The 22,555-nt window shown below is 45.2% G+C and overlaps 10 non-coding genes across 10 annotated transcripts; all 10 read left to right on the forward strand.

The window, feature by feature from the left end:
- The first annotated feature begins 6,884 nt into the window (after positions 1-6,884).
- On the forward strand, positions 6,885-7,048 carry LOC135033219 (U1 spliceosomal RNA). The gene has a single exon (XR_010228623.1). It is a non-coding gene; the product is annotated as a U1 spliceosomal RNA (small nuclear RNA).
- A 152-nt stretch (positions 7,049-7,200) lies between these two features.
- Positions 7,201-7,363, forward strand: LOC135033241 (U1 spliceosomal RNA). The gene has a single exon (XR_010228646.1). It is a non-coding gene; the product is annotated as a U1 spliceosomal RNA (small nuclear RNA).
- Positions 7,364-8,037: 674 nt separating this feature from the next.
- On the forward strand, positions 8,038-8,201 carry LOC135033240 (U1 spliceosomal RNA). Its single transcript, XR_010228645.1, has one exon. It is a non-coding gene; the product is annotated as a U1 spliceosomal RNA (small nuclear RNA).
- Positions 8,202-8,353: 152 nt separating this feature from the next.
- Positions 8,354-8,516, forward strand: LOC135033243 (U1 spliceosomal RNA). Its single transcript, XR_010228648.1, has one exon. It is a non-coding gene; the product is annotated as a U1 spliceosomal RNA (small nuclear RNA).
- Positions 8,517-9,186: 670 nt separating this feature from the next.
- LOC135033230 (U1 spliceosomal RNA) lies at positions 9,187-9,350 on the forward strand. The gene has a single exon (XR_010228635.1). It is a non-coding gene; the product is annotated as a U1 spliceosomal RNA (small nuclear RNA).
- A 152-nt stretch (positions 9,351-9,502) lies between these two features.
- Positions 9,503-9,665, forward strand: LOC135033197 (U1 spliceosomal RNA). The gene has a single exon (XR_010228605.1). It is a non-coding gene; the product is annotated as a U1 spliceosomal RNA (small nuclear RNA).
- A 670-nt stretch (positions 9,666-10,335) lies between these two features.
- LOC135033220 (U1 spliceosomal RNA) lies at positions 10,336-10,499 on the forward strand. The gene has a single exon (XR_010228624.1). It is a non-coding gene; the product is annotated as a U1 spliceosomal RNA (small nuclear RNA).
- Positions 10,500-10,651: 152 nt separating this feature from the next.
- LOC135033196 (U1 spliceosomal RNA) lies at positions 10,652-10,814 on the forward strand. Its single transcript, XR_010228604.1, has one exon. It is a non-coding gene; the product is annotated as a U1 spliceosomal RNA (small nuclear RNA).
- Positions 10,815-11,485: 671 nt separating this feature from the next.
- Positions 11,486-11,649, forward strand: LOC135033224 (U1 spliceosomal RNA). The gene has a single exon (XR_010228628.1). It is a non-coding gene; the product is annotated as a U1 spliceosomal RNA (small nuclear RNA).
- Positions 11,650-11,801: 152 nt separating this feature from the next.
- LOC135033204 (U1 spliceosomal RNA) lies at positions 11,802-11,964 on the forward strand. Its single transcript, XR_010228611.1, has one exon. It is a non-coding gene; the product is annotated as a U1 spliceosomal RNA (small nuclear RNA).
- Positions 11,965-22,555: the final 10,591 nt, after the last annotated feature.

The following is a 22,555-nucleotide window of genomic DNA, read 5'->3' on the forward strand; positions in this document are numbered from 1 at the left end:
GAATTCTGTTTGGAGCTCACCTTGTACTTTGTGAAGAAATAATCAGCATTGTGGCTGAGCAGATACATGTAGTGTGTGGCTGCAAACTGCATGGATCTGCTGCGTTGTAATACTTTTTTTTTCAAAGTACCAATAGCTTCATATAATGTTCACAATTTTTATGCAGGATCAAATAGCTCAATAGGTAGGGTGTTTGATTAGAATTCAACAGGTTATAGGTTTGAATCCTGGGTATGGTAGTTTGAGATGTGTTATTTAATAAAGTATGTTGTTCTGACTGCCGGCATCCTATCACCTGGGATATCATACTAAATAAATGGAGTTGATCAATTTTTTTTATTTTTTTTTTAAACTAGGGACAATTTCCAGATACTTTTCTTTATAACTGAGATTGCCCCCTGGAACTTCACATCAGTTGACAACTATGCATGAGTGGGCAGTGCTTGCTCTGGATCTGCCCACCCATTTATGTGCCGTCATAAAAGAAAGCACAACTGACAGTTATCCTGGGCGTACACTACACAATTATCTGTCAGGCTATCTATCCAGTCTGGATGGATGGAATGAAAATCTGGTAATGTATAGGAGCAAATGTCAATTAACCATTTGCTCCCAAACACTAGAAAAGTGGTCAAAAATGGTCATTACACAAATTAGTTAAACCCAAAATTTAACCAATTTGTTTAGGGGACCATTTTTGTCCATTTTCTAGTGTTTGAGAGTAAATCGTTGATGGTCATTTGCTCACATAGATAACCGGATTTCTATTCCAACCAGCCAGTGTTGGAGATATGGTCTGCCAGATTACATAATGCATACCAGAGCCATAACTAGACTTTTTGGTGCCCTGTGACAGATAATTATATGCCCCCCCCTCCCCATTTTTGCAATATGGACAAAAGGCGCATGCCTTGTGGGGAAGGGGCATAACAAGATTGCTCTCAGAGAAAGCACATGAGATATGAAGATATATCTAGTATACTTGACACTCAATGGTTTGTGGTATTGCCGGGGTGCCCTCCTTAAATGCATATACAGTCACACATGGCGTGTTTGTGCAAATGGCATATCAGCAGTCAGCACTAACTGGTGACATGCCATTTGTACAAGTAAGCCATGTGTGACTAATATATAAACATACTTTATTAAATAACACCTCAAACTATCATACCCAGGATTCAAACCTATAACCTGTTGAATTCTAATCAAATACCCTACCCATTGAGCTACTTGATCCTGCATCTATTCTAACCTCCAAAAACAGATTCAGTTGCATTTTCCAGCGTGTTTTGTTTGCGCCTTTGCAAATGTCTTACATCGACAAACTTATTTAGTACTATTTTGCAAATAGGGTTACATTGTCGCAACATTGTGTTCCCTAATTGCTTGATTTTTTTTAAATGCAACAATTGATAAAGACACCTGATAATTGCTCTGTGGAGTCTTATTTTGTGTCTACTTCTTATCTACATTTAATTCCCTACCTCTAATCAAGGCATTTTTAAATGCTGGGGGCTGCCAGGACGTGAGGCCTACCTAGACTTTAGATCTGAATTTGAATGTACTTGTGAACTAACTTAATTTCCTACTTCTAAATTCATTCCTAAATTCACTACTTACATTAATCCTGTAGTTGGGCATTTTGAGCCTTCAATTGTGGGCATTGTTTTGTGTCCAGACCAGCAGCTGGTGGTGTGCATTTGCTGGAAAGGCATCGAAGACCTCCGATATGCTGCATCTCCTGATGTGTGTCTCCCTCAAGTGGCTGTCAGCAAATGCATGCTAGACACCCCATTCCAAGCTGATTGTGACATCACGGAACATGCATCATAGAACAGGCATGCTAGAACATGGGTCTTCAACCTGCGACCCTCCAGCTGCTGTGGAACTACATATACCAGCATGCCCTGCCTCAGTTTTAGCATACCTTAATAGCAAAACTGTGGCAGGGCATGCTGGGATGTGTAGTTTCACAGCAGCTGGAGGGCCACAGGATGAAGACCCATGTGCTAGAGCCAAGCCGCAGGTACATTGAATGCTAGCAAGCTGAATGTTTAAATCCTTTTTGTTCCGCAGCATTCCAATGTGGAAGATTCCATGGAACCAGAGATTATTCCATTGAGAAGGACATGCTGCCTGGATGACTGCACTGTGCAAATTAAGTCACGGAGCCAGTTGGCTTGTGGGTGGCTCTGGTGACTGGGTATTTGGGTGGGCGGTGTGTCGGAGGTGGAGCACATGCAAATGAATGTGTATCATCCAGCTAGTGAGAGTGAAAACTCATGCAGGAGTGTGCCTGCTTGTCAGTGGGTTATGCACCTTGCCAGGCGTCAAATCTCCATGGAGCAGCTGGAGGGGACAAGAGCAGGTTTGCAAAATATAGATAGAAGAGCATATATGCTGGCGCATTCTCCATGATTGTGTCAGCTTATGTTTTGGTGCACTGCACTTTCCTTCACTAAGTTTTAGCCATTTTGGTTAAACGCAAGTGTAGTGGCTTCTCGCCCTTTTGGCTGTGATCTTGTATCGTGGTTGAAGGGTCTGCTGGAGGGATTGTTTTCTTCATTGGCGAGAGACTGAAGATATTCCAGGATGGAAGGCTTGGGAACACTATCCGTTTTTCAGTTGTGGAAGAGTTGAAAGACCGGATTGGACTACATTCTATAGTAAAGGATATCTTTGTATTTATTAATCCTCCCTTTATATGTGTCTGTCTTTCAATAAAGCTTCGGGCTTGTGATTCCCTCACCCTCTTACACTCCACACCCATAGCCTTATTAACTGTTGTATTATTGTATTGTTTAAATGTATAGTGCAGTTCATGATTTATAGTGTAGGCTGGCCTGTGCTGTAGTTCTTGAACTGTACTATACCGACAGCATTTGTATTGTGTTTTGGCTGTGCTGCAACACGGTACTTATGTGTGTAATGTTTATGTATGTTTTTTTGCTTCTTTATGTCAATAAAGACTGCTTTTTCAATCCAATATCTGAAAACAATCAATGTTTATCTTTGATGGCAATAGAAGTGGTATGATATTTGCTGCTTTTGAAAGGCAATATCTGATATGTCCCCTATCTGGGAACCATATATTAAATGGCTTTTCAGAAAAGGGAGATGGGAGAAGAGCTTTCAGTACTTGTAGGACCGATGCTCATTTCCTATTCTAGCCTTCAAAAACAGATTCAGTTGCATTTTCCAGCGTGTTTTGGATGCGCCTTTGCAAATGTCTTACATCGACAAACTTATTTAGTACTATTTTGCAAATAGGGTTACATTGTTGCAACATTGTGTTCCCTAATTGCTTGATTTTTTAAATGCAACAATTGATAAAGACACCTGATAACTGCTCTGTGGAGTCTTATTTTGTGTCTACTTCTTATCTACATTTAATTCTCTACCTCTAATCAAGGCATTTTTAAATGCTGGTGGCTGCCAGGACGTGAGGCCTACCTAGACTTTAGATCTGAATTTGAATGTACTTGTGAACTAACTTAATTTCCTACTTCTAAATTCATTCCTAAATTCACTACTTACATGAATCCTGTAGTTGGGCATTTTGGGACTTCGATTGTGGGCATTGTTTTGTGTCCAGACCAGCAGCAGGTGGTGTGCATTTGCTGGAAAGGCATCGAAGACCTCCGATATGCTGCATCTCCTGATGTGTGTCTCCCTCAAGTGTCTGTCAGCAAATGCCTGCTAGACACCCCATTCCAAGCTGATTGTGACATCACGGTACATGCATCATAGAACAGGCATGCTAGAACATGGGTCTTCAACCTGCGACCCTCCAGCTGCTGTGGAACTACACATCCCAGCATGCCCTGCCTCAGTTTTAGCATACCTTAATAGCAAAACTGTGGCAGGGCATGCTGGGATGAGTAGTTTCACAGCAGCTGGAGGGCCACAGGATGAAGACCCATGTGCTAGAGCCAAGCCGCAGGTACATTGAATGCTAGCAAGCTGAATATTTAAATCCTTTTTGTTCCGCAGCATTCCAATGTGGAAGATTCCATGGAACCAGAGATCCTTCCATTGAGAAGGACATGCTGCCTGGATGACTACACTGTGCAAATTAAATCACGGAGCCAGTTGGTTTGTGGGTGGCTCTGGTGACTGGGTGGTTGGGTGGGTGGTGTGTCGGAGGTGGAGCACATGCAAATGATTGTGTATCATCCAGCTAGTGAGAGAGAAAACTCATGCAGGAGTGTGCCTGCTTGTCAGTGGGTTATGCACCTTGCCAGACGTCAAATCTACATAGAGCAGCTGGAGGGGACAAGAGCAGGTTTGCAAAATATAGATAGAAGAGCATATATGCTGGCACATTCTCCATGATTGTGTCAGCTTATGTTTTGGTGCACTGCACTTTCCTCCACTAAGTTTTAGCCATTTTTGTTAAGCTCAAGTGTAGTTGCTTCTCGGCCTTTTGGCTGTGATCTTGTATCGTGGTTGAAGGGTCTGCTGGAGGGAGGGATTGTTTTCTTCATTGGCGAAAGACCAAAAATATTCCAGGATGGAATGCTTGGGAACACTATCCGTTTTTCAGTTGTGGAAGAGCACAGAGGTCGGATTGGACTACATTCTATAGTAAAGGATACCTTTCTATTTATTGCCCCTCCCCTTATATGTGACTGTGTTACAATAAAGCTTCGGTCTTGTGATTCCCTCACCCTCTTACACTCCACACACATAGCCTTATTAACTGTTGTATTATTGTATAGTTTAAATGTATAGTGCAGTTCATGATTTATAGTGTAGGCTGGCCTGTGCTGTAGTTCTTGAACTGTACTATACCGACAGCATTTGTATTGTGTTTTATCTGTGCTGCAACACAGTACTTATGTGTGTAATGTTTATGTATGTTTTTTTGCTTCTTTATGTCAATAAAGACTGCTTTTTCAATCCAATATCTGAAAACAATCAATGTTTATCTTTGATGGCAATAGAAGTGGTATGATATTTGCTGCTTTTGAAAGGCAATATCTGATATGTCCCCTATCTGGGAATCATATATTAAATGGCTTTTCAGAAAAGGGAGATGGTAGAAGAGCTTTCAGTACTTGTAGGACCGATGCACATTTCCTATTCTAGCCTCCAAAAACAGATTCAGTTGCATTTTCCAGCGTGTTTTGGATGCGCCTTTGCAAATGTCTTACATCGACAAACTTATTTAGTACTATTTTGCAAATAGGGTTACATTGTTGCAACATTGTGTTCCCTAATTGCTTGATTTTTTAAATGCAACAATTGATAAAGACACCTGATAACTGCTCTGTGGAGTCTTATTTTGTGTCTACTTTTTATCTACATTTAATTCTCTACCTCTAATCAAGGCATTTTTAAGTGCTGGGGGCTGCCAGGACGTGAGGCCTACCTAGACTTTAGATCTGAATTTGAATGTACTTGTGAACTAACTTAATTTCCTACTTCTAAATTCATTCCTAAATTCACTACTTACATGAATCCTGTAGTTGGGCATTTTGGGACTTCGATTGTGGGCATTGTTTTGTGTCCAGACCAGCAGCAGGTGGTGTGCATTTGCTGGAAAGGCATCGAAGACCTCCGATATGCTGCATCTCCTGATGTGTGTCTCCCTCAAGTGTCTGTCAGCAAATGCCTGCTAGACACCCCATTCCAAGCTGATTGTGACATCACGGTACATGCATCATAGAACAGGCATGCTAGAACATGGGTCTTCAACCTGCGACCCTCCAGCTGCTGTGGAACTACACATCCCAGCATGCCCTGCCTCAGTTTTAGCATACCTTAATAGCAAAAATGTGGCAGGGCATGCTGGGATGTGTAGTTTCACAGCAGCTGGAGGGCCACAGGATGAAGACCAATGTGCTAAAGCCAAGCCGCAGGTACATTGAATGCTAGCAAGCTGAATATTTAAATCCTTTTTGTTCCGCAGCATTCCAATGTGGAAGATTCCATGGAAACAGAGATCCTTCCATTGAGAAGGACATGCTGCCTGGATGACTACACTGTGCAAATTAAATCACGGAGCCAGTTGGCTTGTGGGTGGCTCTGGTCACTGAGTGGTTGGGTGGGTGGTGTGTCGGAGGTGGAGCACATGCAAATGATTGTGTATCATCCAGCTAGTGAGAGAGAAAACTCATGCAGGAGTGTGCCTGCTTGTCAGTGGGTTATGCACCTTTCCAGACGTCAAATCTACATGGAGCAGCTGGAGAGGACAAGAGCAGGTTTGCAAAATATAGACAGAAGAGCTCTCCAGCCTAGTTTGCTGTCTGTTTCCACTTCTCTTTTCTTGAGCCGCTCCCTTATATGCCCTTGCGCACTATCCTGACTTCTCCCATCTGCTTACTTTGTGCCTTCCAACGCACAATGCGAACTACAGGTAGTGCTGCAGGGCCCACACCCTTTTACTTGCCATACAGAGCAGCTCTGGAGCTGTTACAGTGCCCAGCTTCTGCAAGAAATCAGCTTGAATGCTTCAGGGGCTGGGGCATAGCCAACATGAGCCCCACACCGAAGGAGGGTGGAGGTGTTTAATGCAAACTAGGGGTCATCCAAGCGCCGCAAAAGGCCGCCATGCCCTGCACGCCCCTTTTCTCTTTTCATATGCAGACGAGGGTTGAAGCCAACTTTGACCCACTGCTTGGATGACATCACCATATGCAAATCCATCTGCTGCAGGCCTTCCCCCAGGAATGCTTGCACTAGTTGTTGCATTTGGTTTGTTGTTTGGGGGTGCTTCAGTATTAGGCAGCCTTCTGCCCTCCCATGTTCATCTGAAAATATGTGTTCTCCCTGCAGTTGTTGTCCCCAGATGAGAGTTCCCTTGTGCTGCCTCAGTTGAATCTTCTTTACTTGACAGAGATGTGCCTGAGCAGCGGCCCTCCCCAGCCCTATCCCAAATCATACTTATTTTGCATAGGAGATACCATGGTCATGAAGATTGCTCTCCCAGGGTGAGGTTCATTCATTGCATTCTGGGTATGCTGACCCCTGTGATTTCCCCAAATGTGGGAAACTTGACTGCATTATTTGTGGTAGTGGGGGACTGTGTTTGTGCTTTCCTCTGGTCAGCTCTGGTAAAAGTCAGATTTCTTTGTCTCAGATCTTCCTCTAGCCTTGTTCTTCTTTCGAGAGTTCCCTTGTGCTGCCTCAGTTGGATCTCCTTTACTTGACAGGGGGGTGCCCAAGCAGCGACCGTCCCCAGCTCTAGCCCAACTCCTACTTACCTGCCAGGTGAGATACTATGATCATGAAGGTGCTTCTCCCAGGGCAAGGCTCACCCATTGCACTCTGGGTGTGCTGCCCCTGTGATTTCCCCAAATGTGGGAAACTTGACTGCATAATTTGTGATTCCACTGGTCGGCTTTCATATAATTCAGATCTCTTTGTCTCAGGTCTCTCTCCAGCCTAGTTTGCAGTCTGTTTCCACTTCTTTTTTTTTGAGCCCCTCCCTTCTATACCCTTGTGCACTATCCTGACTTCTCCTCCTGTCTGCTTACTTTGTGCCTTCCAATGCACAATGCAAACTACAGGTAGTGCTGCAGGGCCCACAAACTTTTACTTGCATTACAGAGCAGCTCTGGAGCTGTTACAGTGCCAAGCTGCTGCAAGAAATCAGCTTGAATGCTTCAGGGGCTGGGGCATTGCCAACATGAGCCCCACACCGAAGGAGGGTGGGGGTGTTTAATGCGAACTAAGGGTCATCCAAGCGCCGCAAATGGCCGCCATTCCCTGCATACCCCTTTTCTCTTTTCATATGCAGATGAGGGTTCCAGCCAACTTTGGCCCACTGCTTGGATGACATCACTGTATGCAAATCCGTCTTCTGCAGACCTTCCCCCAGGAATGCTTGTACTAGTTGTTGCATTTGGTTTGTTGTTTGGGGGTGCTTCAGTATTAGGCAGCCTTCTGCCCTCCCATGTTCATCTGAAAATATGTGTTCTCCCTGCAGTTGTTGTCCCCAGATGAGAGTTCCCTTGTGCTGCCTCAGTTGAATCTCCTTTACTTGACAGAGATGTGCCTGAGCAGCGGCCCTCCCCAGCCCTATCCCAAAGCATACTTATTTTGCATAGGAGATATCATGGTAATGAAGACTGTTATCCCAGAGTGAGGTTCATTCATTGCATTCTGGGTATGCTGACCCCTGTGATTTCCCCAAATGTGGGAAACTCGACTTCATTATTTGTGGTAGTGGGGGACTGTGTTTGTGCTTTCCTCTGGTCAGCTCTGGTAAAAGTCAGATTTATTTGTCTCAGATCTTCCTCTAGCCTTGTTCTATTTTCGAGAGTTCCCTTGTGCTGACTCAGTTGGATCTCCTTCACTTGACAGGGAAGTGCCCGAGCAGCGACCCTCCCCAGCTCTAGCCCAACTCCTACTTACCTGCCAGGTGAGATACTATGATCATGAAGGTGCTTCTCCCAGGGCAAGGCTCACCCATTGCACTCTGGGTGTGCTGCTCTTGCGATTTCCCCAAATGTGGAAAACTTGACTGCATAATTTGTGTTTCCCCTGGTCGGCTCTCGTATAATTCAGATCTCTTTGTCTCAGGTCTCTCTCCAGCCTAGTTTGCTGTCTGTTTCCACTTCTCTTTTCTTGAGCCGCTCCCTTCTATGCCCTTGCGCACTATTATGACCTCTCCTGTCTGCTTACTTTGTGCCTTCCAACGTCAATGCACACTACAGGTAGTGCTGCAGGGCCCACACCCTTTTACATGCTTTACAGAGCAGCTCTGGAGCTGTTACAGTGCCCAGCTGCTGCAAGAAATCAGCTTGAATGCTTCAGGGGCTGGGGCATAGCCAACATGAGCCCCACACCGAAGGAGGGTGGAGGTGTTTAATGTGAATTAGGGGTCATCCAAGCGCCGCAAAAGGCCGCCATGCCCTGCACATCCCTTTTTTCTTTTCATATGCAGACGAGGGTTGAAGCCAACTTTGACCCACTGCTTGGATGACATCACCATATGCAAATCCATCTGCTGCAGGCCTTCCCCCAGGAATGCTTGCACTAGTTGTTGCATTTGGTTTGTTGTTTGGGGGTGCTTCAGTATTAGGCAGCCTTCTGCCCTCCCATGTTCATCTGAAAATATGTGTTCTCCCTGCAGTTGTTGTCCCCAGATGAGAGTTCCCTTGTGCTGCCTCAGTTGAATCTTCTTTACTTGACAGAGATGTGCCTGAGCAGCGGCCCTCCCCAGCTCTATCCCAAATCATACTTATTTTGCATAGGAGATACCATGGTCATGAAGATTGTTCTCCCAGGTTGAGGTTCATTCATTGCATTCTGGGTATGCTGACCCCTGTGATTTCCCCAAATGTGGGAAACTTGACGGCATTATTTGTGGTAGTTGGGGACTGTGTTTGTGCTTTCCTCTGGTCAGCTCTGGTAAAAGTCAGATTTCTTTGTCTCAGATCTTCCTCTAGCCTTGTTCTTCTTTCGAGAGTTCCCTTGTGCTGCCTCAGTTGGATCTCCTTCACTTGACAGGGGGGTGCCCGAGCAGCGACCCTCCCCAGCTCTAGCCCAACTCCTACTTACCTGCCAGGTGAGATACTATGATCATGTAGGTGCTTCTCCCAGAGCAAGGCTCACCCATTGCACTCTGGGTGTGCTGCCCCTGTGATTTCCCCAAATGTGGGAAACTTGACTGCATAATTTGTGTTTCCCCTGGTCGGCTCTCGTATAATTCAGATCTCTTTGTCTCAGGTCTCTCTCCAGCCTAGTTTGCTGTCTGTTTCCACTTCTCTTTTCTTGAGCCGCTCCCTTCTATGCCCTTGCGCACTATTCTGACCTCTCCTGTCTGCTTACTTTGTGCCTTCCAACGCACAATGCAAATTACAGGTAGTGCTGCAGGGCCCACGCCCTTTTACATGCTTTACAGAGCAGCTCTGGAGCTGTTACAGTGCCCAGCTGCTGCAAGAAATCAGCTTGAATGCTTCAGGGGCTGGGGCATAGCCAACATGAGCCCCACACCGAAGGAGGGTGGAGATGTTTAATGCGAATTAGGGGTCATCCAAGCGCCGCAAAAGGCCGCCATTCCCTGCACATCCCTTTTTTCTTTTCATATGCAGACGAGGGTTGAAGCCAACTTTGACCCACTGCTTGGATGACATCACCATATGCAAATCCATCTGCTGCAGGCCTTCCCCAGGAATGCTTGCACTAGTTGTTGCATTTGGTTTGTTGTTTGGGGGTGCTTCAGTATTAGGCAGCCTTCTGCCCTCCCATGTTCATCTGAAAATATGTGTTCTCCCTGCAGTTGTTGTCCCAAGATGAGAGTTCCCTTGTGCTGCCTCAGTTGAATCGCCTTTACTTGACAGAGATGTGCATGAGCAGCGGCCCTCCCCAGCCCTATCCCAAATCATACTTATTTTGCATAGGAGATACCATGGTCATGAAGATTGTTCTCCCAGGGTGAGGTTCATTCATTGCATTCTGGGTATGCTGACCCCTGTGATTTCCCCAAATGTTGGAAACTCGACTGCATTATTTGTGGTAGTGGGGGGCTGTGTTTGTGCTTTCCTCTGGTCAGCTCTGGTAAAAGTCAGATTTCTTTGTCTCAGATCTTCCTCTAGCCTTGTTCTTCTTTCGAGAGTTCCCTTGTGCTGCCTCAGTTGGATCTCCTTCACTTGACAGGGGGGTGCCCGAGCAGCGACCCTCCCCAGCTCTAGCCCAACTCCTACTTACCTGCCAGGTGAGATACTATGATCATGTAGGTGCTTCTCCCAGGGCAAGGCTCACCCATCGCACTCTGGGTGTGCTGCCCCTGTGATTTCCCCAAATGTGGGAAACTTGACTGCATAATTTGTGTTTCCCCTGGTCGGCTCTCGTATAATTCAGATGTCTTTGTCTCAGGTCTCTCTCCAGCCTAGTTTGCTGTCTGTTTCCACTTCTCTTTTCTTGAGCCGCTCCCTTCTATGCCCTTGCGCACTATCCTGACTTCTCCCGTCTGCTTACTTTGTGCCTTCCAACGCACAATGCGAACTACAGGTAGTGCTGCAGTGCCCACACCCTTTTACTTGCCTTACAGAGCAGCTCTGGAGCTGTTACAGTGCCCAGCTGCTGCAAGAAATCAGCTTGAATGCTTTAGGGGCTGGGGCATAGCAAACATGAGCCCCACACCGAAGGAGGGTGGGGGTGTTTAATGCGAACTAGGGGTCATCCAAGCGCCGCAAAAGGCCGCCATGCCCTGCACGCCCCTCTTCTCTATTCATATGCAGATGAGTGTTGAAGCCAACTTTGACCCACTGCTTGGATGACATCACCATATGCAAATCCATCTGCTGCAGGCCTTCCCCCAGGAATGCTTGCACTAGTTGTTGCATTTGGTTTGTTGTTTGGGGGTGCTTCAGTATTAGGCAGCCTTCTGCCCTCCCATGTTCATCTGAAAATATGTGTACCTCCTGCAGTTGTTGTCCCCAGATGAGAGTTCCCTTGTGCTGCCTCAGTTGAATCTCCTTTACTTGACAGAGATGTGCCTGAGCAGCGGCCCTCTCCAGCCCTATCCCAAATCATACTTATTTTGCATAGGAGATACCATGGTCATGAAGATTGTTCTCCCAGGGTGAGGTTCATTCATTGCATTCTGGATATGCTGACCCCTGTTATTTCCCCAAATGTGGTAAACTTGACAGCATTATTTGTGGTAGTGGGGGACTGTGTTTGTGCTTTCCTCTGGTCAGCTCTGGTAAAAGTCAGATTTCTTTGTCTCAGATCTTCCTCTAGCCTTGTTCTTCTTTCGAGAGTTCCCTTGTGCTGCCTCAGTTGGATCTCCTTCACTTGACAGGGGGGTGCCCGAGCAGCGACCCTCCCCAGCTCTAGCCCAACTCCTACTTACCTGCTAGGTGAGATACTATGATCATGAAGGTGCTTCTCCCAGGGCAAGGCTCACCAATTGCACTCTGGGTGTGCTGCTCCTGCGATATCCCCAAATGTGGGAAACTTGACTGCATAATTTGTGTTTCCCCTGGTCGGCTCTCGTATAATTCAGATCTCTTTGTCTCATGTCTCTCTCCAGCCTAGTTTGCTGTCTGTTTACACTTCTCTTTTCTTGAGCCACTCCCTTCTATGCCCTTGCGCACTATCTTGACTTCTCCCGTCTGCTTACTTTGTGCCTTCCAACGCACAATGCGAACTACAGGTAGTGCTGCAGGGCCCACACCCTTTTAGTTGCCTTACAGAGCAGCTCTGGAGCTATTACAGTGCCTAGCTGCTGCAAGTAATCAGCTTGAATGCTTCAGGGGCTGGGGCATAGCCAACATGAGCCCCACACCGAAGGAGGGTGGAGGTGTTTAATGTGAATTAGGGGTCATCCAAGCGCCGCAAAAGGCCGCCATGCCCTGCACGCCCCTTTTCTCTTTTCATATGCAGACGAGGGTTGAAGCCAACTTTGACCCACTGCTTGGATGACATCACCATATGCAAATCCATCTGCTGCAGGCCTTCCCCCAGGAATGCTTGTACTAGTTGTTGCATTTGGTTTGTTGTTTGGGGGTGCTTCAGTATTAGGCAGCCTTCTGCCCTCCCATGTTCATCTGAAAATATGTGTTCTCCCTGCAGTTGTTGTCCCCAGATGAGAGTTCCCTTGTGCTGCCTCAGTTGAATCTCCTTTACTTGACAAGGGAGGCATTTTGGATTTTTTCTTTGGGTACCCTTACACCTGATGGTCTGAATGAGAGCATCGAACTGAACAACATTGGCAGTCTCTGAAGATTTTATCTATTGATTTACCTAATATATTATTTATTGAATATCCATTTATTGTATGTTTAATAAATAAACAAAATTATTAGAAGTAGCTATTTTGGAAACAGCTTTCCTCTTAGGATGAAACTGTATAATCCTGTTGTGTGTGTTCCTTTAAAGTTCTTTAGTAAAATCCACTAGTAATGATGAACATCAGATTTCTTCCTCCATCCTCTTTTTACACTTTCTCTTGGTTCTATATATATATATTTTTTTTCTATTTTTATTTTTCCCCCCCTCCTTCTCCCAAAAGGCCCCCCTCCCTCCCCCCCTCCCTGTTTTAAATTTTAAAATCTTTAAATATTTAAATCTTCGAATCCTTAAATTGTCTGTTTAATATTTATTTTTTCTTCAATTCTTTTTGTTGTTTAAACAGCAATGTAATTATTCCAGGGGTTAAAATAATGAAATATAGAAATAATATTAACAAAAATTAAAGGTAAAAATGAATTGATAGAATGATCCCATTAAAAGTAAATAAATAATATGGATGTTAAGCTGAGCGGGTTGGATTCGAACATGGGACTAGCTGCATAGAGTGCATTTGATGTTTCCCCTGCGCCACAAGAAATGCTTTAGTAGTGGCATGGATTTATGTTACCCTAAAAGGTTTTGATAAAGCTAAATATTTATCTTACTTAAAACCCTTTAAGAGGCCTAAGAACACTGTACGCTATTGACGTCTGGAGTACCGTAAGGGTATGCACGTTGCGTAGCAATCGCTTAGCGTAGCGTACGCTCGGGACCACGAGAAGATCACCAGCGGCGCAGACGCTCACAATGTTAAACCTTTACATGTAAACCATGAACAATGTATTATACAGGAAAAACCTTAGTGTAATAGTGGGGTGTAGATGCAACACAATGTAACCTTATTAACTTAAAGCTGTTCGAGCGTCTCCGACAGACCTGAGAATACTTAACACCATAAGAAATACACAAATGCCGGGCTTAGGGTCTAACGCCTTATATGAATGTTATACTTGCAAAAGAATAATACAATACAAGTCATACACTACCAATATAACATAGACTAACTAACCAGATAACTACACAGGAAATACAATACAATACAAGTACGTTTAAGGAAAAAAATGAGAGAAAGAGGAGAGGAGAGAGAGAGAGAGATATGGCCCACAATACCAATAAAGACAATATGATTGCGGAGAAAAACTTACGCACAAGGGGAACGATCGCATGCGCCTCTGGATATCCAGCTCCCGATTATCAGCAATGAGAACCGTTGAAGAGTGAGAGCTGGATATGATCGGCTTGTCTATTTATGCCCCACACACACAATACAATTCAATGGTCCCTACAATCTCATTGTTCATTGGACACAGGAATTCGTCTTCGCATTATAACAAAAGGTTATAGGTTGATTCATACAGGTGGGCTGTGACTATTTCCAACTGCTCAGGTGGGTGGGAAACTAGGTTTCCCGCCGCATGGATAAGTAAGTGCAAATAATAGTAAAAGTACATAAACTTCTTATGTCCATAACTATTCGCACGAGCGATTAATCTGCTTCAAACCAACACCGGAATATTGCTAATTAAATACTCTTCCGATGGATACTAAACACCACTGTATGACTCATGTCTGACCCTTCGTATCAAACAAAGAGGGATCTCTCTGTCCATGAACATGCTATATTAACTAAACTTTCAGATTCTATCAAAGGGACCATAATCTACAAAATACATTATATGGTTAAAATATATATCGATTGAGTCGCCCGCTAGACGCATACAAACTCTACCGTAAATCCGCATATCGTGCGCCTGCGGGTGCACGCGACTGCGAGTATGCGCACGCACGGGAGAGCTCTTGCACGCGCAGCGGGAGCTCGCATGAGGTGCAGATATGGCAGTGTGCATAGTGATATTTTTCTGACTTTGACAGTCCACCCTTTGGCAGTCAACAATAACTGCCACTTCCTAAAACATTTCAAAACGAGAAAAATATATATCAAGTGTAAATACATTTCTATGATTGGGTAAGGGAGGAGAGGAGAAGGTAGGAAAAGGGTATGACCTATTGAGATAGCAGAAGCATGTGTGTATGAATCCATGTTTGGGGGGTCATGTATTATCGTGCCGTACGTGTTTTAAATCAAGCTTCGAGGTATTGCGAAGTATACATTTGAATTCCTTCTTATCCCGTGGTACGGGTCTGTGGATGGGCTGTCAAACTTTACCGAGCTCTTTTCGGCTGTGGTTGTAACAAAATGGGGGAGCACATTTTTGGTGATGATACATGAATGGGGGAATATGTGAATGCTGATATCTGTGCGGGTATTCCCTATCGACTATGGGGTAAATTTACTAAGATTCGTGTTTTCCCGTTTCAGGTCAAAGTTCAATCACGAATGACATCGAAAGTGTAAAACTGCAACTTTTTAAATTTGTTACGACGGATTTACTAAGCTGTCGTATTCGGGTTTTTCTTTTGTTCCGATGTCGATGTCATTCGTGTTTTATTTTTTTATTTTTACGGCAGTGATTAGCAAAACACTGCCGACTTTTTTACAATGAATCTCGGCCGGATCTGTGTGATCCGTGCTGGGGTTCATTTTTTTTTTTTTTTTTTTTAATTAAACACTGTAAAATCCCAAAAAAAAATTGCGTGGGGTCCCCTCTCCTAAGCATAACCAGCCTCGGGCTCTTTGAGCCGATCCTGGTTGCAGAAATATGGGGAAAAAATTGACAGGGGTTCCCCCATATTTAAGCAACCAGCATCGGGCTCTGCGCCTGGTCCTGGTTCCAAAAATACGGGGGACAAAAAGAGTAGGGGTCCCCCGTATTTTTAAAACCAGCACCGGGCTCCACTAGCTGGACAGATAATGCCACAGCCGGGGGTCACTTTTATATAGTGCCCTGCGGCCGTGGCATCAAAAATCCAACTAGTCACCCCTGGCCGGGGTACCCTGGGGGAATGGGGACCCCTTCAATCAAGGGGTCCCCCCCCCAGCCACCCAAGGGCCAGGGGTGAAGCCCGAGGCTGTCCCCCCCCATCCAATGGGCTGCGGATGGGGGGGCTGATAGCCTTTTGTGATAATGAAAAGATATTGTTTTTAGTAGCAGTACTACAAGGCCCAGCAAGCCTCCCCCGCATGCTGGTACTTGGAGAACCACAAGTACCAGCATGCGGCGGAAAAACGGGCCCGCTGGTACCTGTAGTACTACTACTAAAAAAAATACCCAAAAAAAGACAAGACACACACACCGTGAAAGTAAAGATTTATTACATACATGCACACAAACATACATACATACTTACCTTATGTTCACACGAGGGTCTGTCCTCTTCTCCAGTAGAATCCAAGGGGAACCTGTTGAATAAATTCTACTCACCAGATCCCGGGTCCCAGGGTCCTCGGGGCAACCATTTGTAATCCAGGTACTTGCATAAAATAACAAAACGGAAAGCCGAGCCACGAACTGAAAGGGGCCCCATGTTTTCACATGGGACTCCTTTCCCCGAATGCCAGAAACCCACTCTGACTTCTGTCTAAGTGGGTTTCTTCAGCCAATCAGGGAGCGCCACGTTGTAGCACCCTCCTGATCGGCTGTGTGCTCCTGTACTGAGTGACAGGCGGCACACGGCAGTGTTACAATGTAGCGCCTATGCGCTACATTGTAACCAATGGTGGGAACTTTCTGCCCTGCGGTTGACCTAAAGTGACGTCACCGCTGAGCAGAAAGTTCCCACCATTGGTTACAATGGAGCGCATAGGCGCTACATTGTAACACTGCCGTGTGCCGCCTGTCACTCAGTACAGGAGCACACAGCCGATCAGGAGGGTGCGACAACGTGGCGCTCCCTGATTGGCTGAAGAAACCCACTTAGACAGAAGTCAGAGTGGGTTTCTGGCATTCGGGGAAAGGAGTCCCATGTGAAAACATGGGGCCCCTTTCAGTTCGTGGCTCGGCTTTCCGTTTTGTTATTTTATGCAAGTACCTGGATTACAAATGGTTGCCCCGAGGACCCTGGGACCCGGGATCTGGTGAGTAGAATTTATTCAACAGGTACCCCTTGGATTCTACTGGAGAAGAGGACAGACCCTCGTGTGAACATAAGGTAAGTATGTATGTATGTTTGTGTGCATGTATGTAATAAATCTTTACTTTCACGGTGTGTGTGTCTTGTCTTTTTTGGGGTATTTTTTTAGTAGTAGTACTACAGGTACCAGCGGGCCCGTTTTTCCGCCGCATGCTGGTACTTGTGGTTCTCCAAGTACCAGCATGCGGGGAAGGCTTGCTGGGCCTTGTAGTACTGCTACTAAAAACAATATATTTTCATTATCACAAAAGGCTATCAGCCCCCCCATCTGCAGCCCATTGGATGGGGGGGGACAGCCTCGGGCTTCACCCCTGGCCCTTGGGTGGCTGGGGGGGGGACCCCTTGATTGAAGGGGTCCCCACTCCCCCAGGGTACCCCGGCCAGGGGTGACTAGTTGGATTTTTGATGCCACGGCCGCAGGGCACTATATCAAAGTGACCCCCGGCTGTGGCATTATCTGTCCAGCTAGTGGAGCCCGGTGCTGGTTTTAAAAATACGGGGGACCCCTACTCTTTTTGTCCCCCATATTTTTGGAACCAGGACCAGGCGCAGAGCCCGATGCTGGTTGCTTAAATATGGGGGAACCCCTGTCAATTTTTTCCCCATATTTCTGCAACCAGGATCGGCTCAAAGAGCCCGAGGCTGGTTATGCTTAGGAGGGGGGACCCCACGCAATTTTTTTAAAGAAAATAACCACTTTCCAACCCCTTCCCACTGATATACATGCACGGATCTCATGGATCCGTGCATGCCTATACAATCACGGATTAAAAAAGCAGGTCTGTTTTTTTTTAGCACTTTTGTACGAGTTGTAATTTTTCACGGCAGTGTTTGTTTTTTTTTTGCTTTGCACTTCTTAGTAAATTACCGAGATTCATACTTAAACAGCCGCGTTTTGACCAATGGTGTATTCATTTGTATTTTTTTGTTGGACTTCCAAAAAATTACGAATGCCCTCATCACTGCCGTGATTATTGCTTAGTAAATTACCGAGATGACACTTTGATAAAAAAACGGCATCTTGGTCAAAATCGGGACCTTAGTAAATTTACCCCTATGTGTGTAATTACCTGAAGGTTGTAGAGATGAAGATAAGACACAATTATGGTAAATGCAGTGGTATTCTATGTCAGGTTAATGAACATTTGTCGGTTGAAGTCTTGTTCGGTGTCTGTTGAATGCAGTCTTCTTTGGGCTTTTGTCAAAAGGTGTGGGCAAAAAGCTTTGTCAATGTCCATAGACTTACAAAAGTGTTGGGCTAGCGTAATTTTAAAATTTCTAGGGAAACTGGGGGTCTATGGCATAGTTCATCAAATATCTGTGTATAAGGTTGTCAAAACTTCTTCTTTAATCCATCAGTTGTCTGTATACAGGGTCATCAAATTCCTCGTCAAAAAGTGGGTCTTTTTACCTTGGAAAAACCGGAAAAACAGGTGAAAGAAACGGACCGTATAATCGCATTTTCATCACATCATTGTTTCTACAGTTGGGTCATAAATCAAATCCATTGGAATTACAATTTCCTCACTCCTTAGACTCATTACCCTGGTACTACGTTTGCACTTCATTAAAGCCTGACCGCATCTAAATGTCAAGCCAATCGTTATGACAACACCTAAGATACATAGAAGAAACTTCCCTACATCCATTATGACTCCTTGAGCCCATTCTCCTAAACCAGAGAACCAATTTCACGGGTTCAACCATGACACCCAACCAGTCAGCTCATTACCCACAGCAGCAAGGGTGAGATTGTGTCTCCTGCGAAATTCCCACTTTAATTGGAGAATATCGTCCATCTTTTGGTCTATGACCTCGACCGGATCCTCGGTACTATTCGTTATATATGTGCAGCATTTCACGCCGTACTGCGTTGCCAGTGTGACACAATATCCACCTGTTACTGCTGTGAGATAATTAAGAACCATTCTATGCTGAACCAGTTCTGTTTTATAAGCTTGAAGCTCTCTTCCAGTATACCTAAAAGTGTCATCATACATTTCTGTGATATTGTCTAACAAATTTGCAAGCGCAGATATGTATTTATAATTCAACACTCCTCTGGCGGTGCAAGTGATGTCTAACGCGAGTAGAACCTGAATCCCGGTGGATTCATGGATCATGTCAGAGGCCGGATGCTCTGTTCTTTCTATCAGGTGCCGTTTAACTACGTGCTCGTAGTGGGTGTGAGTATAAGGAGCTTGGGCAACACGGTGTATATCTTTCATTTTGGCATGTGATACAGTCATTACTTCAGGCAGTACTTTTCCAATATAACACAATCCTTCAGAGTTTGGGGCAAGCCACTTATACGCCTTCCTCCCGCATATGAAATATGCATTATCGGGGAGAACATATGGGACGGAGTAGGACATAACCATATTACACATCTTCCATGTGAAATCTCCTAACCCTAATTCTCCCATCTGTCTAGTACACGTATCAGCTTGTACGATATGTGCACAGTATCCTGGTGATACCTCTCCAACTCTCGTAATCCTACTTCCTAGGGTATACCTATATCGGAAAGATTTTTCTCTACTGGCTATGTGGCGTATAAGCTCTGTATCTGTCGGCATTCTATCTGCTCTATATGAAAAGGTCATGGTTTGGTTACTCCATGACACTTCCCAATTTCCCGACTTTCGGGGATTGGAAATGTTAAAACATATTAGGGATCTATCCACATGATATTGGTGGAGCTTCAAACTAGGAGGACTGGAGATATTAAACCTCCTGTCCACCGGTCCCCCACCCTTTAGCTCAAGTACCTCCCCTACCATTAAAGGAAATGGTACTAGTCCTGATTTGCTATGACCTTGAGGTACTTGAGAGCATACCCAACAATCTGTTTGATTTAACACACTACCCACTAAGGAGTGATAGTCACTCAAGGGCTGCCGGTCCATGTGGATATTAAAACTGGATTGGCATTTCTTGATGCACCCATCCTCAACTACATTGTCACAGAGCCTACAGATACAGTTTTCTTCAGCTAACAATCCTTCACAATTCCTTCTATTGTCAATGCTATCGGATCGTTTTCTGATACTCGCCTTTACTTGTTGGTTAAGTTGTTCTTGGAAAACTACGCCTCCATCTTTGTCATCAGAACCCATTCCAGAACCTTTCTCGACCTCCATGGTACTCTCGCCGGAACAGACTGCTCTGGTCAACATCATGGTCAACAGGAAAATCCGGATCACAGTCTCTTGGGGCAAGTCCATCTTATAGGAGGAAACGAAGAAGAATGAGAAGGGGGAAAAAATAATTTGAGGGAGAGGGGATGGGAAGTGGAGAAAAACAATAAAAGGGAACAGGGAATCGACAACTGCTTTTGATCTTGTGATTTTCAATGCTCAGGTGCCGCCTCAGTCCTCCTGGAACAGACACTCCAGTGATACAACTTCCTCTACCGTCTGTTCCTTATCACGGGACCTCTCTGGATCAGCAACCTTCTTACATTGGGACGAATGAACCCAAGTCTCTCTCTGGACAACCTTCAATGCTGTAGTGCTAGTCAATAAGACTTGGTCTGACCATCTGTCAATAAGGCAACCTGAGCGTAGAAAATTCCGTATCATTACATAATCCCCAGGTTCAATGTCATGACAATTACTATCTGGTAAATCAGGAATCAATAACTTCAAATTATCATTTTGATTCCTTAGCTGTTTACTCATGTTAATCAGGTACTTTACAGTCACTTCATTGTTACACTTCAAATCATCCTGAGGGTTAATCATAACATGCGGTTGTCGACCAAACAAGATTTCAAAGGGAGACAGATTAAGAGGGGACCTGGGAGTGGTTCTGATGCTGTACAGTACTATGGGTAAAGCTTCTGGCCATGCCAATCCTGTTTCTGCCATAACTTTGCTCAGTTTATTTTTAATAGTGCTGTTCACTCTTTCCACCTTCGCACTCGCCTGTGGACGGTATGGAGTGTGCAGCTTACTATCAATTCCCATCAACATACACATTCCTTGAAAGACATCACCTGTAAAATGGGTACCCCTATCACTTTCGATTATTCTAGGGATACCATATCTACACACAAATTCCTGCACAATTTTCTTAGCAGTAAACATAGTGGTATTTGTGGCCGCAGGAAATGCTTCAACCCAATTTGAGAATACATCTATACAAACAAGTACATATTTCAAATTTCGACAAGGGGGTAATTGAATAAAGTCAATCTGTATTACCTGAAAAGGGCCGCCTGTAGGTGGGATATGAGATGGTTCTGTTGGTATTGCCTTTCCGATGTTCTTCCTCAAACAGGTAAGGCATGACATTGCTCTCTTACCTGCATGAGATGAAAATCCTGGGGCGCACCAATATGCTCTTACCAACTTGCACATTCCCTCCTTGCCCAGATGAGTCAGCCCGTGTGCTGCCTCAGCTAAACATGGAAGATATGCTCTGGGGGCCACTGGTTTACCCTGTCCATCCGTCCAGAGTCCTGAGGACTCCTGGCCATATCCTTTTGCCTTCCAGACTGCCTTTTCCTGTGTGGAACACAAATTTTGCATCTCACACAACTTCTGTGTGTTGATGGTATTAAATACCATCAGTTGTGTGGTGTCTGTCTGTCTGTCTGGGGGTACCAGCTGCTAACTTAGCAGCTTCATCTGCTCGGCTGTTACCAAGTGATACTGGGTCCTGGCTATATGTGTGTGCTTTACACTTGATAACAGCCACTCTGTCGGGTTCCTGTATCGCTGCTAGAAGCCTTTTGATGTGAGCTGCATGCGCTACCGGTGTACCAGCTGCCGTCATGAAATTTCTGAGGCGCCATAGGGCTCCGAAATCATGGACTACCCCAAATGCGTATCTAGAGTCGGTGTAGATATTGGCTGATTTGCCCTTAGCCAATTCACATGCTCTGGTTAGGGCGACCAGTTCAGCAACCTGGGCTGAGTGAGGTGGGCCTAGTGGTTCTGCTTCTATGGTGCCTTGATCATCTACGACTGCGTATCCAGTACACAAGTCTCCCGAGTCCGACTGTCTGTGACAACTACCATCCGTGTAGAAGGTAAGATCTACATCTTCCAGTGGGTTGTCACTGATGTCAGGCCTTGCGGTAAAATTTTGGGTCAAATATTCCATACAATCATGTGTGTCCTCCTTTGTATTAAATTCTCCTTCCCCACCACTCTCATCCTCCACCCTTTGTGCCTGTCCAGGCACACCTGGGAGATATGTTGCAGGATTTAATGCACTGCATCTCCTTATGGTGATGTTTACGGGGGCCATTAGTGCCAATTCCCATCTTGTAAACCGCGCTGATGAGACGTGTCTGGTTTGGGCAGAATTTAGCAAGGCTGACACTGCATGTGGTGTATGAATTGTGAGGTTGTGACCTAGCACTACATCTTCGCTTTTCGTTACTAGCAATGCTATCGCAGCAACGCTTCGCAAGCATGTGGGGAGGGATCGCGCTACCGTATCTAGCTGAGCGCTGTAGTATGCTACCGGCCTGCTGGCATCACCGTGCTTTTGGGTTAGGACGCCTGCTGCGCAACCAGCACTTTCTGTTCCGTACAGCTCAAAGGGTTTCCCATAGTCTGGCATACCTAATGCTGGTGCCTGCGTTAGGCACTGTTTAAGTCTCTCAAATGCCATCTCGGACTCGTCTGTGTGCGAAATCCGATCAGGCTTGTTTGAGGAGACCATCTCCTGCAAAGGTAATGCTAGAATGGAAAATCCTGGGATCCAGTTACGGCAATACCCACACATTCCTAAAAACGTTCTGATCTGTTGCTGGGTT

Source organism: Pseudophryne corroboree, unplaced genomic scaffold, assembly GCF_028390025.1.
Source record: "Pseudophryne corroboree isolate aPseCor3 unplaced genomic scaffold, aPseCor3.hap2 scaffold_568, whole genome shotgun sequence".
In the NCBI taxonomy this organism is placed as follows: domain Eukaryota; kingdom Metazoa; phylum Chordata; class Amphibia; order Anura; family Myobatrachidae; genus Pseudophryne; species Pseudophryne corroboree.